Source organism: Callospermophilus lateralis, chromosome 10 (genome assembly GCF_048772815.1).
Source record: "Callospermophilus lateralis isolate mCalLat2 chromosome 10, mCalLat2.hap1, whole genome shotgun sequence".
NCBI classification, from domain to species: domain Eukaryota; kingdom Metazoa; phylum Chordata; class Mammalia; order Rodentia; family Sciuridae; genus Callospermophilus; species Callospermophilus lateralis.
Window position 1 is genome coordinate 26,771,832 of NC_135314.1, and position 12,353 is coordinate 26,784,184.

Consider the following 12,353-nt stretch of genomic DNA (forward strand, 5'->3'; position numbering starts at 1 on the left):
GAAAGAGAAGAGATGTGAATGGAGGTGGGATAGAAGAAAAGAAATATTGAGAAAAAATCTACTGAAATGAACAAATACATAAAATTAGATAGAGCTATGTAAGAACATATAATGAGAAAAGACATGACAAATCAGGTTATACAATGCACCAACAATCATAAAAAGATTCCGTTTTCTTCTTGCTGAGTTATCTTAAATGGAAACACTTATTTCCAGAGCTTTGATTTTAGAATTCCCAACTACAAGGAGGTTCATGTGACACAATTATTAAAGTGTTTGTTTGTTCTCAGCTTTGATCCAAACCTGACCAAACTTGATAAAGAGTCTGTTTGCTGAGCTCTTCCCCATGCCTGTCCGTAAGTACAGGGGAAGCACTGTCAATTTCAGAACAGAATTCACCCTCAATACTCCTGTGCCTTTGTGTATGGAGATGAGGGTGTTCTGTAGTTGGTCCTGCTGGCCACTCTTCTTCCCTGAGTATCTTTGGGACCCATATGGATTGCATCTCACCTCTTGCTTCAAGAACCTCAGTTTTTGTGCTGGGGGTGGGGGTGGCAGAACAGTAGATCCTCTAGGAACTCCCGGTCCTGGAAACAGACTCCCATTGCCATCTTGAGTTTCCTGTACAGTCTTACTCTTGAGCCCAAATTGACTCATGGCTTGTGTGCCCATTGATTCAGTGAGAAATAAAAGCATAGTTTGCTGTTGGGTCTTGGTCACACAAAAACAAATCAAGTGAAGAATACGACAAAAACAAAATAGAGACAAGTAAAACTGCAGGCATGTCTAGTGTCCTTTAGAAAAAGTTCAAACAACAAGGCTTTATAGTTGGCAATGCTTCACACTACTGTCAAAAAATCTAGTGGGCAGTGCCAAGACTTCCTCCTCCACTGGCTCACACTGCAGTATCTCAGCCTCTTTTTCTGCTTAGATTGCAGTGCAGCCTGCTTTTCTTAAACTCTTCAGCTCATTGAACAGGAGCTTCTCCTCTTCCACCAAGTTGCTACATACCAAGAACTGGTGCAACCAGCTTTCTATTCTAAAAACTGATATTCTTGGGTTTCATCTAGTTGCTATCTCTCTGATTTGCATTTGCCCACAGCCTGCAAACCTCATTTTGGAGCCACAGAGCTGTTGTTTTTCTTCCGTCTTGAGGAGCAGCTACTATATGGTGGGTTCCTCTAGTATTCCATTTTTCCCACCCAGTGGATTCTGACATTTTAATTCTCATGTTTACCAATCTAAAGGCATGCCCTAAAGTGTGCACATCTATAGTGGTGGATTCATTCATTCATTCATTCATTCAATAAGCACCCTCTCTGTGCCAGGTTCTCTGGTAGTATAAGCAATAGGCCAGAATTCTGCCTTTCAGGGAAACAAAACAAACCATCAAACTAACAAAACAGTAAAAACTATCATATATCTACATGTATTTATTTGGAGAAGGCCGGGTGTGAAGGGGATAGGCAAGCTGATGTCTTAAGGATGACAACAGCCAGCCATGTCAAAAGTAAAGGAAAGAGCAGTTCAAGCAGAATAATGAGCTTGAGGAAGAGCCCAAGATTGGAAAGAACTCAATGTTATCCAAGGATACAGAATATCAGCATGATTAGACGGGGGGGGGGGGGGGGGAGAGAAGCACTTAGGCAAAGGCCAGAGAGGTTCACTACTTCCTCATCATGATAAGATTGGAGTTTTAAGTTGAATTGCAAACCCACAGTTAATTGCTATCACCAAACCTAAGTGAAAGCAGAACTGTGTTCCCCCATAGAAATTCCCCCTATCTGGTAGCTGGGGATACACAGCATATTCAAATATCATTATAGCATGTGACAATGAGACAGCAGCAAGTTGAATTAGCAACAACCTATGTATAGGCTTTGAAACTCAGGTTGAACATGTTACCAGGAAGCTGGGTCAAACTTTGACCACATCCTACAATGAGAGAAGGGTTTAAATCCTGGGACTTTTGTGTTTTTCTATGTTTGTAAAGGATGGAGTTGGCATTTGTTATTCTTTTTTAAATTAATTTTTTAATTTATATTTGACAGTAGAATACATTACAATTCTCACTACACATATAGAGCACGTTTTTTCATATCTCTGATTGTATACAAAGTATATTCACATAATTCGTGTCTTCATACATGTACTTTGGATAACAATGTCCATCATATTCCACCATCATTTCTAACCCCATGCCCCCTCTCCCTTCTCCTCCCACCCCTTTGCCTTATCTGGAGTTCATCTATTCCTCCCATGCTTCCCCTCCCTACACCACTATGAATCAGCCTCCTCACATCAAAGAAAACATTTGGCATTTGGTTTTTTGGGATTGGCTAACTTCACTTAGCATTATCTTCTCTAACTCCTTCCACTTACCTGCAAATGCCATGATTTTATTCTCTTTTATTACTGAGTAATATTCCATTGTGTATATATGTCACATTTTTTTTATCCATTTACCAATTGAAGGGCATCTAGGTTGGTTCCACAGTTCAGCTATTGTGAATTGTGCGGCTACAAACATTGATGTGACTATGTCCCTGTAGTATGCTGTTTTTAAATCCTTTTGGTATAGATTGAGGAGAGAGATAGCTGGGTCAAATGGTGATTCCATTCCTAATTTTACAAGAAATCTCCATACTGTTTTCCGTATTGGCTGCACCAATTTGCAGTCCCACCAGCAGTGTGTGAGTGTACCTTTTTGCCCACATCCTCGCCAACACTTATTGCTGTTTGTGGCATTTGTATTCTTTCTGTCTCAGGATTTTTTTTTTTTTTTGATATATTGACCAATTTAATACCAACTCATGAGGAAATATTATCTTCCACTTTTGTCAATAAGAAAATTTATGACAAACGTTGGGCCCAGGTTCATACAGCTTGTCTGAGTTCAGGCTCTGACAATCTCCAAACTTTACTCACTCTCTTCATATGGCAGGGCCTCCATAAGTGGTGGCACAAGAAAAAGCTGATCCCATTGTCCCCAGATAGGCTTTCTCAGCAGAAGACTAGTTGTCAAAGTGTATAACTGATGGGAAGGGCCACTTTTAGAGGTTGAAATTCCATGGCCTTAAAAATAAAATAAAATCTAATTTCTTTCCAACCAGATAACTGGTTTTGAATTAAGCAGTTTTCTCCAGCTGCAGGTCACAGATATTAACTTGACTATTGGCTCATCATACAACTTGGTTAACAAAGAAAACCATACTTTTATTTCTCACAAGTATAGCTGCAGAAGTTTTGGAAAAAAAAATGTTTTTTGAGAGAGAAAAATAGAACTGAGTAATAAACAACATAGTAAAATCCTGTAAATGATCTCTTAAATTTTCGTTTCCTATAAATGACACATACAAATGCTTTAAAAGTTGAGTACAGAGTGTTTCCGAAGCACTCAGCAACACTGTGGCTTCACGCTTTACAAGGAAACCCTGTTTTGAGTGTGTTGGGTTTGGGGATGGCAACGTGTGTATATTTACAATATACCCAGTTCCCTGTGAATCTCTTCTATTATCCTCCATGATAAAAGAAAGAAGGAATTCCATTTAAATGACATTTGTCCACATATGTACATATATATGTAAAATATATATGACATCATAAAATTTGATTTTGTTTTGGGTGAACATTTTTACATTAAAACCATAACAATTGAATTATATTTGTTTGTAATTAAACTGATAAAGTATCTCATATTATACTGCAGTGAAAGGTGAGGGATTGAAAATCCTATGGGGGTTTTGATTATTTTAATAAATAGACTATACAATCACTATCTTCTAGGGCTTTACCATAGTTTCAAATGACAAGATCTGAAAAAATAATCTGATTACTCTCGAATCTGATGAGTTTTTCTGATGAGTGAAGGTAGAAAGGAAATAGAAATGATCTTGTTCTTTACACTTAAGAATAGCTCTTCTGGGAAAAGGAAGTGCATATATATCTTTTGGGCAATATTTTATTAATTACAGTTTTTCTTCTCTAGGTAAAGACAGGAAATCATGGTCTATTGATCAGTGCGACTTATGTTCCTCTTGTGCTTCTGAGGAACAGAGCATGAATTAAGCAGGGGATTTTAATAGCACATGTGAAGGTACTAAGTCCAGATAAATGGTAATAAAAAACCACTGTTTTGCAAAATTTAGTTTAATTTGTTCTTCCAGTATTGTACTATTAATAGAATTTACTTTTAGTCAAATGAGGTTTGATTCAGGTGACACTGAATTATAATATTAATTTTAAAATTATTTTGAAGAATTTTAATAAAAACATGAATATTATTTTTTTTGCGGGGGGAGGGGAGAATAAAAGGTCCTTAACCACTGAGCCACATCCCCAGACTTTAAAATATTTTATTTAGAGACAGGGTCTCTCTAAGTTGATTAGGGCCTTGCTAGGTTGCTGAGGCTGGCTTTGAACTCACTATCTTCCTGCCTCAGCTTCCCAAGTGGTTGAGATTACAGTCAAGTGGATGCCACTGTGCCCAGCAAAAACATAAATTTTTATTGTTGTCTTATACTACCTAAAAAGAATTAAAAGAGAAGCCGTTTCATAGGGTATTTTTTGTGTATGTGCTTATAAGAAAAATATGAACATATACAGAGAGAACAGTAACATAAATGTGAGGATGGAATTCCATCGAAAAGCTTCATACTTGAGTCCTATTTCCTTCCTACTGTGTCACACCAATAGTCCTGTCATATCAGTCTTAAAAATTGTAATGCAGAGGTGGTGGTGACAAGGATCATTTTTATTTGATTAGTTCTGTGTTTCCTATAATTAGGAGCTTAGCAAATAAGTTACAGTTATGCAAATGGTTTAAAGGGGAGAGTGAAATGAGACTAAGTGACAGTTAAAAATGTGAAGAAATTTATTTGGCAAAATTAGACTTTGCTTAGATATACTTGCTGTAGTTTGTCTCTTGAGTGGTCTCTGTGTTAGTCAGCTTTTCATCACTGAGAAAAAATACCTGATAAGAAAAAAGGTTTCAGAGGTTTTAGTCTATGGTTGGTGGGCTCTATTGCTTTGGGCCTTAGATGAGACAGAGAACATCATGGTGGACGGGCATAGTGGAAGGGCATACTCATCTTATGGGATACAGGAATTAGCAGATAGTGGGGAAAAGAGAGGGGCCAGGGATAAGATGTAACTTCAAGGGCATGCCCCAAAGGACCCACTCCCTTTAGTCTAGGTCCCACCGCCTATGGTTTCCACCACCTTCCAATAGTCCTTTCATCCATATATTCCTCAACTGACCAGGAGATCCCTCATGATCCAGTCACTCCCCATGATCTCAGTCTCTGAACATTGCTGCATCAGGGAGCAAGCCTTAAATATGAGTTTATGAGGTACAGTTAATATCCAAGCCATAACACCCCCCAATGACCCATGTTAAAGTTTTGGTCGCTAGCCTGTGGCACTCTTATGAGATGGTTGAATCTTTAGGATGTGGGGCTTAGTGAAAGGATATTAAGTCATTGGAGGTGTACCATTGGAGGGCATATTGGGATACTGGTCTCCTCCTTTTTCTCTTACTCTTTGCTTCCCAGCTGCCCTGAGGTGAATGGGACTCTTCTAGAATAGGATATACAGTGCCACTACAGGCCAAAAGCAACAGGGCCAAAATGACCAGGGACTGAAATCATGAGCCAAAATAAACTCTTCATACTTTAAGTTTTTTTTCTCAGGTATTTTGTCATGGTGGCGAAAAGCTAACACAATTGCATATTAGCCACATACATTTCCCAAAACATGCAAACCTACTGAAATAAAGAGATTTGGGAAAAGGATAGGGGAAAAGATGTCAGCTAATGTTTGAGATGATGAAAACTAAATGGAGGATTAGCACAAAACAGTAATCTGACAGGCAACAAAATGAATGCACCACAGAGCCCTACGAGCCTCAGCATTTGAAGGTTGTGAAAGAGCTGCTTTTTTTCTTCCACAGCCCCAGCAAAGCATGGAAATATTATTACCTGCAGAACTTGAGTGGTCTCAGAAAAAAGATTTCCAGAAAACTGCCATTTGAGGGTTTCTGATGACAGGGAATCCTGGCTGCCTGATCACTTGACAAGCATGTACTTTTACACTGAGCTTCCAGTTGCGTTTTTATACCACACTCTTATAATGTACTAATAGCCAGCAATTATTAGACATTTAATGATAGCCTCAAAGACAGAAGACAGAAATCAAAGCAAAAAGAATAAAGAAATCACAGAGAAACAAAGGCAATCAATGAAACATAAAAAAAATTCTAAAAATTATAATTCAAGAACTTCAGAGACATAAGAGAACACATTTTATGTATTTATTTTGTTTTTATCTAGTATTTAGTGTATGGTAGATATTTTCTACTGCTTTTAAAATAGTATTTCATTTAATCCTCATAACAATATCTTTGAGGTAGGCATTAATGTCATGCCCATTTTAGGAAAAGGCTAAGTAACTTGCAGGGGTATTCCTAGTAAATAGCAGAGTCAAGATTTGAAACCAGGCAGTTTGGATAAAGTCTACCCTTATGCAAGGCCATTCTACTGTCTCTTCCAAAATTAAGAACAGAATGTTATGAGAAGAGAACATTGAGAAAGAGCTTCTGCAAACTAAAAGCATTGCAGCTAAAATAAAATATTTATAATAATTAGTAGTAAAAGTAATGTAATTTTCCAAGAACGTTTTTTAAAAAGTCAAAGAAAAAAAAACCTGAAAGAATTATGATAAATACAAAATTATCAATCCAGGATGTCTAAAATTAGACTAATTCATTTTCAGGAAGGGAAAAAGAGAGATGAAAAATTGATCAAGGAATCATAGACTTGCAGGGAATGAAAAAAAATAACTCTTGTCCAGACACATAACATGACATTCTGAGAAATAATGATTTGCAGGCTAGAGTTTTATTTCTGCAAATGGGACAATAGATAAGAAAAGATATGAGAGAGCAGAGAGCATTGGAAGAGGTTAAGGAGAAGTTCTACTGTACTTTAGTGAGGATCCACTACATTGAAGAAGGAAAAATAAATCTGAAATTATTGAGCATTTGAAATTATAAACATGACATTTGAAATTAAATATTCAAAACAAATCAGTTGAAGATTTGTTGGAAAATACATTTAGGAAATAATAATATAAATGGAAAACAATAATATAAATGGAAACAAGAATATAAAAATAACTACAGTTATTACTTCCAAATAAAGATAACAAAAGAAATATAAAGCACTAAACACTATTTGATTATTTAAATAACAATATTATTTATATAATGATAATGTGAGTAATGATGAATGGCTTAACAGGATAATTATAAGGAAGTTGGGGAGTAGAAAGGGTACAAAATCCTCAAGGGCAAATATAGAAATCAATAGCTAATGTCTAATACATAAATCAAGAAAATACTGGCCTATCATTTAGAAAAATCAATCTAGTTGACTATAAAAGTGGTCTTAATACTAGAGGAATCAGAAAAATAATTGAAATAGGAGGAGGACTAGGTGGGAGTAAAGAATGAAACCAAGAACTTCTGTTTTATTTGATATAAGCATCCTCAATTTTACAAAATTAAAATAACATTTACAAGGATTTAAATGCAAAAATTATCAGCACACTTTGAATGTGATATTAAGACAAAGTAAAACTGGTGAAAATTTATGAGTCAGCAATGAAGGGAAGAGCAAACTGTCTTTAGAAACAGAAATTAGAGTGCCATAACTCCAAATCAAGGAAAAATGGAGTATGCTTATGGTAATAATTTCAAAGATCATTATCAATTTTACAAATAGGTGATTTATCAAAAGCCATCACTAGGTGTCTTCTTCTGTTTGGGCTGGTATAAAAAATACCGTGAATGGGCTTCTAAACATCAAAAATGTATTTCTCACGGTTCTCGAGGCCAAGAAGTCCAAGATCAGGACACCTGCAGTTTTTGGTTAGGTGAGGGCCTATTTCCTGGTTCATAGCTGGTGCCTTTTTTTTTAATGTCCTCACAGAGTGGAAAGGGTAAAGGACTCTGTCTCCATGACCTACTTACCTCTTCCAAGGTTTTTTTCTCCTAGATCATCACTTGGGGTTAAGGATTTCAACATATGTATTTTGAAAGCACACTCACTCGGATCATAGCAACAAGAGTCTTGGAACTTAAGGAATTTCATAAAGTATTAACACGTCTAATTTGTGTTTCTACCATGATGTGATTACCTACACGGATTTTTGTAAGCAAAATTATTAAGGTTAGCACTGAGGAACAATAAGAGTAACAGCAAAGTAGCTTGGGTTGAAAGTTAGTAGTATTTGTCCCTATTGGTGCTGCATCTTAATTATAGAAGAGGATTCTAGAGTGGTTGCAGACTTACTAGTTGCAGATATTTTTGCAATGTAAAGCTACAATCAATTTTCTCTACAACCAGCTGCCAGTATCTCAACATTACCTTCCCCTCACCCCTTACCATTACTGACCCTAACCACCAAATAAATCACTGCCATTTTACGCCAGTTCCTGTAAGTATGCCAAGACATAGTTATGACATAGAGTGATGGTTATGAGCTGAGGTTTTGGATTGAATCCTGACTCTAGTGCTTCAAGGATGATAGCATTAGTACCAGCTCACAAAGGTTTGTAAAGATTACATGGGTAATATATATAAACCAACAGCATAATTCCTGGCATATAATAAGCACTCACAATGATGGTCATTGTTATTAATATTAGTAATTTTGAGAATAGGATTACTTTATGAATATTAAAACTTTTAATCATAAATGGATAGTTTTATTTTAGCTTATTTTTGTCTAAGTCTTTATATGAACTTGAAACCATTAAGCAAGTATATATTTATAATTATATATATATATTATTATTAAATATATTCATATTTTTTCAAAGTAATCTGATTAATTTACATTTATTTTGAACTTATTAGTGCCCCTAATATTTTCAGTCACTTTTGAGCTGGCATTATTCATTTTATTTTTTTGTTTTAGTCAGCCTTCACTTATACTGTGTTTTCAAACATCTTGTCATGTAAAGATGTGGCCTGAGAAGTTGTCTCTTTCAAGGCAGTTTCATCCTGTATGGGTTTTTGTACTGTCCATTCATCTTAGATCATTGGTCTTTTTTGTTTATCTTAATTGTTGAATTCTTCTTGTTGTCAATAAAGATAACAAGCTAATGTAATATGTTAACTATTTAGAAATTTAAAATAAGAATTAAAGGTTTCAGGGCCAGACTCTCCTCAAGATATCTAGGATCTTACCAGAACCACTCATACCTCAGAAACATATTTCATTCACAGCACAGATAAAATTACTTTTTGTGGAAAATAATCTGATTAAATACCATAGCATATTTTAAGTTTATAAAAAGAAATAGCAATTGCAGGGTTCCAGGTACTTGATGTCCATATGAATGTTATGTTCTGTCCTGTTAAATACATATGCCAATCTGAGGAGTCAAATCATCATTTTATAGTAGAGCTTAAAATAAAAACAAAGAGAAACAGTCAAAAAAAATTGTTGTTGATTGAAATGCAGCTAAAATTTCTGAATGTATCCATCTTCACACAGTGGATTTTCTTGTCAGGAGAATTAAGGTTTTTCAGTTTACTAAGGCCATCTTTTTCTTGAACCTCTCAGCTTGAATAGATACTACTCACAGTCAATACGTGGGTCTATAACTCTCCTTTATCTATGTGAGATGAAGCTAATTGAGATTCTCTTCCCACCTTCCCAATTATTTAGGAGAAGTGGTTTAGGCATCACCCCATCACTGTTGGTGAATATACAGGAACTCTGCAATAAAACTAAGGCCAGTTAGCCTATGTTAGGAGAAATTAATAGGCAAGGTACTTATTTCTTTTGTAGACTTGAAAGAAAACTTTAAGAACTCGAGAAGAGGAAAATAAAAGGATTAGTTTAAAAAAAAAAAAACTCCAGAAATAGAATAGGTAAAGTATTCCAGAGAGCACAGAAATACAAGTGTTCCATGGAGAAGCCACTGACTCCTTGTCACCTTTACCCCTACCATAGGCCCAAGAGGACTGCCAACCCATCAGTCCTCTGTAAACCCCAGAATCCAAACAGGGTGACGTTTATTCACTAGATAACTAGAGGTGAATATAACACCCACAGTCTCTCCATAAGACCTTGAGGCTATCATTTGAATTATTGACTGCAGAACTTCATCAGAGCCAGTGTGAAAATGCTTCAGGAAATCCTGAGTGGAGACAGGTTTGCTGTTGGGGTAGGCCACACTGCTGGACTTCTTTCTATGAATTTTTCTTCCCTGTTCTAAAAAGAGAAGCCTGCTCTGACAGGCCACAAAGGAAAGTGGAACTATCAAGGTTAAGTTTCTTTTATGATTAACTTCTTTATCATAAGTGTCTAAATTTTACATATTTGAATGAAATGTAATCCATTCTTTCTCTGTATGATTAGTCTTATTTTACATTAAATGTTAATTTCAGAGTTGCAGCCCATGAGAACAATCTTATTTCCATTATTTTCAAATTCTTGAAAAATATCTGTTTTCCTCCTTCAGCAAGAATTTGAGGTATTTTGCTGTATTTTGCACTATAGTTACTAAAATAGCTCTTGGTCTTCATTGTCACAACGCATGAAGGTCAAGACTGAGTGTGACTAAGACTATGTGTTAGAGAAATATAACCACTAAGACAATGCAGTGAACTACTCCCATTCTAAAAGGTTTGAGTTTGAAACTCTTTATCCTTTAAACAAATATTAATGTCCTAAAAAAAACTAGACTAGATTAATCAAAACTTTGCTATCTAATATTACTCTTCAACTTGATAGTAGAAAGCTGAGAAATGAAGATGAAGGTTCTCACAATTTCTCAGGATCAAGACCAACAACCAGAATTTCCCCCGACACCTAATTTGAATTTGATGATCTCTGTTTAAGTAATCCAACGAATATTTGCTTAGTAGAATAAATATTTTTTGGAATAAAAATAATCATTTTTTGCCTCACTTTGGTTTCCCATAAAATACATTTCAATCTCTTTCATTTGATTGCAATTTCTTTAACGTTTTGACTCACCCATCTATGACGCAGATAGTAAAAAATACATATGGCACAAAGTCCCAATCTTGTTTCATCTTGCTTGAGTTATGTGACTGTTAAGGTAATGTGTGAAAATAAAGCACAGAGACTGCTCTTTTGCAATTTCCCCGTTTCAGCACATGTCTTAAGCAACATGTGGCCTAATGGCTTCATTATTATCATGAGTTAGATGTGCTCAATATTGACTCTCTACCCCAATCATGTTCTGTTCACCCTTAATGTTTGAACTTGATGGATCACTCTGGGTCTGTATTCTCAGAATATTATCAAATAGAAATGGATTGATAGAGACATGGATTATTAGACACTTGTCATCTAAGATTTTTAGAACATCAAGGAGTTCAACACAGATTGTAGGACCTCAAGTGTCATATTTGTCTTCTAATCTGCAGAAAATATTTTTCCTGAGAAGAAGGATTAGAAACTGCTCCTTCCATCTGTAATGTTGAAAGAAAATATTCACTTTATTAACATTTTAAATATTTCTTATGGCAGTAATGATGACCAAATGCTAGCGATCATAAACTGAGATTGTTATATAAATTGCTTTAGTATGACAATTTTAAAAACTGCATGCAATTCAGATATGGGCACCAGGAATGTGAGTGTTCTCTATTTGTTAGTTATTATTACAGAAATACAAACAATAGTAAAAGCCACCCCAGACATATTTGATATTTCCTGTTTCTTTAGGATCCACAAAAATGTTTACATAATTTTTTCCTTAAATGATAAATCACATAATAGGTATGGTTTTTTATGGGTATCAGCTTTTATTTTTAACAAAACTCAATCATATAGTATATACAAGCATTATCATTCCCATTTTATTGAACTCATCGAACTAAATTTTCATTCATAAATCAAGAAATGGGGGTATAGAGGGTACAAATGTTTCAGTTAAGAAACATTTTTTTCATGACTTTCAATTTCTTAAGAGTTGGAATAAAATATTTCTTAGGTTACTCCTTTAACTGAAGCCCAACCAGAAAGTTTTAAAACAGGCATACTTCTAGGGAATTACCCAGCCTCAGCATTCTCAGGTCTTTCAGTGTTATTCCCCTGTCAGTGTTTTGAAAATACTGACATTAATTCTCAAAAATATAATTCTACTTTTAATATCTGGTAGAAGAAGCATATATTAACTATAGACTTGACAAGGGTCGGTATTCAATTCTATTGCAGAACAAAAACAGTGTTTCTTTTTGTTGTTGTTAGTCAAGATGCTTGATGTATTGTCAAATAGCATGTAACAGACAACTTCATGGTTCTTACAT

The 12,353-nt window shown here is 35.3% G+C and overlaps 1 protein-coding gene across 1 annotated transcript in view; it reads left to right on the top strand.

The window, feature by feature from the left end:
- The window catches only part of Samsn1 (SAM domain, SH3 domain and nuclear localization signals 1), a 152,936-nt gene that overhangs the window by 89,134 nt on the left and 51,449 nt on the right, over positions 1 to 12,353 (top strand). The gene's annotated exons all lie outside the window — the stretch shown is intronic.